This window comes from Pocillopora verrucosa, chromosome 1 (assembly GCF_036669915.1).
Source record: "Pocillopora verrucosa isolate sample1 chromosome 1, ASM3666991v2, whole genome shotgun sequence".
Taxonomy (NCBI): domain Eukaryota; kingdom Metazoa; phylum Cnidaria; class Anthozoa; order Scleractinia; family Pocilloporidae; genus Pocillopora; species Pocillopora verrucosa.
In genome coordinates, this window is record NC_089312.1 from 34,156,522 (window position 1) to 34,162,593 (window position 6,072).

General features: G+C 38.0%; 1 pseudogene; it reads left to right on the top strand.

The window, feature by feature from the left end:
• The first annotated feature begins 2,949 nt into the window (after nt 1–2,949).
• On the top strand, nt 2,950–4,958 carry LOC131798115 (ryncolin-4-like; annotated as a pseudogene).
• Nucleotides 4,959–6,072: the final 1,114 nt, after the last annotated feature.

The following is a 6,072-nucleotide window of genomic DNA, read 5'->3' on the forward strand; positions in this document are numbered from 1 at the left end:
CGAAAACGTCTATCCTCTACCGGCTGTCGCCTGGTCGCCTTAAAGGCACCGGAACAGTCAGGGTCGATTATATCGATTACAGGAAATTATGAAAACACTCGATACTGTATACACCAATATTGAGAGTTAAACAAGAAAAATTATCTTAAATTTGGATTTACGTGTGAAAATGTTAAAGAAAGGTTGTTTCCGATATCACATCTTCAGACATCATAAAATATGGGTCGCTTTCCAAATCTTATTGCAATTTTGCGTCGTCAACACCGGAAAAATATCGGCTGCGTTTGGGCTGCCTCATCACGACTCGTAACTCTAGCTCTTCGGCTATCATCTTAGTAATACAAAGCGGAAACAAGGTATAAATTCTATTGATTTTCTGTGTTAATTAGCTGTTTGGAAGAAATTTCACGAAAAACCTTTTGTCTGGGTTTTTCAGTGTCTAAGTGCTTTTATTTTTGACGAAAAGGTTTCATCATTATCCCCACTGTCGTTACTTTCATTTTCAATATCATTGTTATTAACAGCATACACAACTGATTTTGACAGCTGATAACCCAAATGAAGTCATTAATTAACCAAGTCGGGATCCAAACGTGATGTTCTGCCAAAGTTTTATAATATCATAATTTGTGGTAGATTATCATCTTTTTCATCAACAACTTTTGTTCTTTGAAGCGATAAGGAAGAGTCAACTCGTATTTTAGGCACCTATACCAGGGTTTGCGTAAGGTTTAGTGGCTAGATTTATTCCAGAGCCACAAACATAGATTGAATAATGGCACAAAAATTATCATTAATGAAATTCATTAGGTCTTCAAAAGAAATTTCAAGAAAAATCTACTGATACCACGCAATTGGGGTTTTTGAGTATCTTAGTGCTTTTATTGTAGACGAAACGTTTTCATCTTTATTCTTAAAGACGTTACTTTCACTTTCATTTTCAGTATCATTTAAGGCAAGAAAACTGAGTTTGCCGCTTGATCAAACAAATCAAGTTATCAACGCACCCAGTCGGGCTCCTAACATGATACTACACGAAAATTTTATAATATCAATTCGTATTCCAAGCTCCTATTTCATTCCAAGGCCACATCCATAAACTGAAGAGTGGCAAACAACTTTACGACAAGCAGTTTAGTGCACACAAATGATACTGTAACGAAGAGGAAACCGAGAATCTAGGGATTACTATTTGTTTATTTACCTTTGAATCACTTTTGGATATTGCAGGCTCTCGTGAGAAAAAGCCGATTAGACCACTCTTTGCGAGAGGTTTTGCGACGAGCGTCAGCCAACACCACACGGTTGACCAAGAAGAAGATCCTTAGCCTTTTTAACAGATCTAAACTCGTGTTAATGAATTACAGCACGTCTTGAATGTTACTTGATAAATAGAACGAAAACGTTGTCAACCAGGGTCATTACATCACAAGGGCAATATAAGGGTAGTTGAGCAATACGTTAAGAACATCATTTAAGAAACCGAAGTCGCGCAGGATAGTCTGGACGCAGAATATTTCGACTATCGATGTTAACGTTGCTGTTCTCGCAACAAGTTTAGGATAAAGATCACGACTACATATCGCTGGTTTTCCTGTAGGATCTGGTTGGTGTTCAGCCGCTCGTTACCCTTAACAAAAGAAATCGCATAACAAAGCTTTTATCAAAAAGGGTAGGGGGTTGGGGGTAGTGAGCTGTATACGGGCCAGTTATTAAGACCCGGACTTGGTTCGTTAATTTGAACAATCAACCATCAAACTCAGTTTTTTTTTTCGTGGATGATAAAAGCACTCAGACGCCGAAGCGCTCCATGGGTGTCGTAAAAATTTCTTTCAAAAGGGTTAGTTAACTAAGTAGAACAAAAAGAAAATCAACACCCTATTTCTGCCTCGCATTATTCAGACAATGGCCGAAGAGCTGGAGTCATAACATACACAGTTAGTCAACGACTACACAAAATTATACCCATCAAGCGTTTACAATCTTTTTCCTAATTGACATATCAATTTTGCAAAAAATCTCTCGGCTCTTTGAAGTAATATTGTTTCTGTATTTTATCCTAACACGGCCGATATTTTGCGATATTGGCGTTGCTAGAGCGCAATTGCCTTTGTATAGAGACGCACCTTTTGCATTGTTGAGGATGTAGTACTATAAGTAAACTTCCGTTCTTTTTTTTTTTTTTTAATGTAAAACCTATATTTAAGTTAATATGTTCTTGCTAAACTCCAAATGCAGTGTCAATTGGAGCAGTATCGTCTATTTCTATCAATGATGGCGTTATAAAGACAACGCTTGAATAAAAGAAATATTCTTAACTAAGGTATTTCCCGTTTCACTAAATGAGCTTATTCAGGAGCTTATTCGAAAGCTTCAAAATAGTCAAGGATAAATTTAGAATGACTGATGTAATACAACACTGCAAAATGATAAATGCTTCCTTCAGGTAGTCATTAAAACAATACAAAATAACACCCTTTGTCAATCAAATTTTTCATTCGTCAGCGTTCATTCATCAAGTCTGGAGGGCAACTCCAGCATTCCCAAAATTCCAAAGTGTATATCTCGATATGCGAACAGCTGTAAACTTGAACCAATTTTTTTTACCTATTCTTCGGCCACTGTCTTAGTGGCTGAAGACCTGGCCGCTAGACCTGTAGTAGATGATGATATTTTCATTCTCAACTTATATTCATTGAGGTAACGAGAATAAATCAATCGGAAGTTGAGTTGAAAATCGCAAATACTACTTGTGCAATCTTCAAGTTTTCCCACTTGTATCGTACTTGTGGTAAGCAAACTGCCCGGCTGAAACAATCTGAAACTTTGACAGATGAAACAATATCGCAGGAATTTCAACCCGCAACATTCTGGGAGGTTCTGAATTCCATTGTGCTTTCAATAAAAGTTTCTTCAGTTTTTTAACTTTGTAGTATTTCAAGATATCATCGTATCATGTCTGTATCATTAAGTTCAACTTTGGTGCTCGGTGTGGCTTTAGTAGTCGCGTCTCAAATGTTATCTGAAACGCGTGCAGCCCAGATAGGGTGCATAACCAACACTAGGGAATCGGTAATATGTGAGTAAGATTCCATTCGTTGGCGTATTCTTGTAATTGTTAAATTTTAAATTTTGAAGCTCATTCTCTCGAAGTAGATGCTTATCGACAAAGTGGTAGCGAGACAGGGTTGATTTTTAATGATTTTTTTCCTGTGCAGAAAACGAGACGGATACTCGTTCCCTGGGCGTATCTAAATCTCACAAAATTGTTACTGAACAGGTATCACTTCCCTTTCTCTAAAATCCCAAGTTGAACCATGAGTTGAGCTGATCATTTTTTCCTTTCGATGTCTTTGCTTTAATTACTTGTTTTCCTTTCCTTCTTCTCTTTTTCCTCGTGGTGGATGGTTGAATGCATGTACATCTTAGTGAAACTTTCTTTTGTGTTATATAAATTATTATTTCTCTTATTCAGCTAAGAACTGTGCTGAGCTTTACAAATGCGGCCAAACCATCAGTGGTGTTTATACAATCGACCCTGATGGTTCAGGTGCCTTTAATGTCTATTGTGACCAAGCTACAGCTGGTGGAGGATAGACAGTGATCCAGAAAAGGGTGGATGGCACTGTTAATTTCAACCGCACCTGGGAAGACTACAAAAAGGGATTTGGTGGCTTCCTCATTCGCGAATTTTGGCTGGGACTGAACAAGATCCAACGCCTGACGCAGAACAAGACAGAAAACAAACTTCGCGTGGATCTTGGAGTAAATGCCAGCAAAACTGTTTACGCTGAGTACAAATGGTTTGGTATTGAGAATGAGACAGCTGATTACAAGCTACGCATCGGCAATATTTCATGTAAGCCAATACATTCTTCCTTAATACTCGATCATTGTTATGGATGATCGTCGTCATCATCACCCTTAAATATGGTAAATCTTACAGCTCTTCTTACACGTGTCTCTCAAACGACTGTATGCCTTGGAAATATCGTTTTTATTCGTGCATTCGTATACAGTTATGCATATCACACTCATGAGTCCAACCGTAAATAACCCATTTACTGGCAAGTTCCCTGTGACTTGGTGGCAGAAATCCATCAAGTGACACGAAGGTCTAGGATGCATACAAAACTAGGTGCCAGATTTGATTCTGTAACTTTGATGCTCTAGAATTCAAAAGCGTTTTTCAGAAAAATCGCCCTCATAAGTAACAGTATGTCATAGTTTTATACACAATAACGGATAATTGTCAACTGTGAAGCTAAAATATATTTAAGTTTATTTTTTACTCCTTCCTCTTTTTGTACAGCTGCAACTGTTCACGATTCCCTCTCCATTCATAATGGCACGTCATTTAGTACATGGGATAGACATCCAGCTAATCTTGGTTGTGCATGGAAATGTTGGGGAGGATGGTGGTACCTGTACATTGATGGAGCTTGTACTGCTTATTCAAATCTTAACAGCGTCTATCATCGTCGTGGAAGTTCTTACAAAATTTCCTGGGCAAAATTAACTGCTAAAGCTGCTAAAACCAATCCCAAAACATCTGAAATGAAAATCAGACCAGCCGACTTTTCCTAAAGCCTTCTCCCTGAGAGACCGATAATTTTGTTTCGGGAAGATTTTTTGTGTGTCATGAAACGAATTTTGTATGAAATAATTTACCGGATCCTCTTACAATACTCTGTAATATTCTTGGGTGGTTTGATAAAGTTATCTACGATTTATCAGGCAACTTGATTGATTTGATGAGCCTTTTGTGGATATAAAAAGCAGAATTTTGTTGATAGAACTGAAGTTTGAACCGGTAAACTAAATATGTCCTTGCTGTCAATTTTAGGTCTAAAAATAACTTCCTAACGGCATCAATTAAAATTAGGTCACGTCGACTTCATTCTGAATGATTTATTTTAAGGTCAATTGTAAACGTTTTGCGAAAACGTTGAGATAAATTTTGTGCAGTAAATAAATGAAGTCATGAAAGCTTATTGTATGAATGATATTTGTGATCAAAATTAAGAATACCACTTTGGTCCCAGACTTATGAAAATCCTTTGACTGTTTGTTGGGTTTGCCAACTTTCAGGAACTCAGCCAGCCCCCCTCGTGTTTAGATGAGGCTATGTTGTAAACACGGACATTGTCCACTGTTTAAATCAATTTAAGAGTTGTTAATTTGATTAGCCGCGAGCTTTACAGAAAGCAGAAAACAAACCTGAACCTAAAGTGGATAGACGGATACGTTCAATGTGCTGTGCAATTGAAAATGAAAGCGAAGCGGTTATGTTTCCTGGGACGATGGTTTGTACTAGACTCAGATGTAATGACGTAATTTTCAGAAGTAGAGCTGTCATGATCGATGCCACACTTCCAAATCCCTAGTCGCTTGTTGGAAATAAATCAATACGCTAGTCAGATTCTAGTGAGTCTTTTTCAAGGTTGGAGACACATTAAAAATAGAAATTCAGCAGATATCGCAAAAAACCTTCATCAGTAGTCCTACTGATTTTGAATGCTTGTTTATGCCACGCTTTCAAGTAAATCCAACTTTAGTGCCTCTCCCGCTAAAAGCGGTCATCTCGACTTCCCGTCGGAAAAAGTTTTCTTTTATTTTTTGCCCATGAAAAGGGTTTAGGACACATGTCTCAAAAATAGTTAAGTTGTATTACAATTCTCTTTTTTTGCGTCGCCACAAGCCAAAAATGATTTTTGGCCAGACCAGCTTTGTTCCATATCTACAAGGGAATCTCTGAACTCAGTGTTGTACAAACGATCCAACTGCGTGCTTAGCATTTCTTCATGATCACTCTCAACGAAATTGACAGACACGCCATCACCACTTGATTCGTCCATGGGACCATACGCTGTCTATCCCAAGGGCGTATTCACAGCATAGGACTGACCTTTAGTCCTTCTTCTGATCTCTGAATTGTTATCAATAGTATCTGGTCGGTTGTTTCCGATAAGGATAGAGACTTTGCGTCTACTTGTGAGAGATAGATACCGTCAAGGTGAGGCCACTTTCTCAATTCTCTGTTGTTGGTAAAGTGCTTCTCTCCAATAGGAA